Here is a 215-nt window from a genome sequence, read left to right as displayed (position 1 = left end):
TGAAGCCTCCCTTCTTTTTTAATGTGTTAACTTAGATCTTCTTTTCGACGGAGGCTAACGAATACTATATAAACCACACCCACTTTACCCGACACAAAACCCACCCGACCTGCACTGATTTTTTTTTATGCTTTTCTTTTTATCACAAGAGCAAATGCAAATTGCAACATATTCACTTACGGTTGCGACTCATCTTGCTTGAGTGTTGTCGTGGG

At 40.0% G+C, this 215-nt stretch overlaps 1 long non-coding RNA gene across 1 annotated transcript; it reads right to left on the bottom strand.

Annotated features, from left to right (window-relative positions):
• Nucleotides 1-21: 21 nt before the first annotated feature.
• LOC109132161 lies at nt 22-215 on the bottom strand. The gene is made up of 2 exons (XR_002037399.1): nt 181-215; nt 22-109 (listed from the first exon to the last, which is right to left on the bottom strand). It is a non-coding gene; the product is annotated as an uncharacterized LOC109132161 (long non-coding RNA).

The sequence above is a fragment of the Camelina sativa genome, unplaced genomic scaffold, assembly GCF_000633955.1.
Source record: "Camelina sativa cultivar DH55 unplaced genomic scaffold, Cs unpScaffold33340, whole genome shotgun sequence".
Classification (NCBI taxonomy): Eukaryota; Viridiplantae; Streptophyta; class Magnoliopsida; order Brassicales; family Brassicaceae; genus Camelina; species Camelina sativa.
Note: the sequence above shows the minus strand (reverse complement) of the source record. Positions and strands in the feature narration are given on the sequence as shown.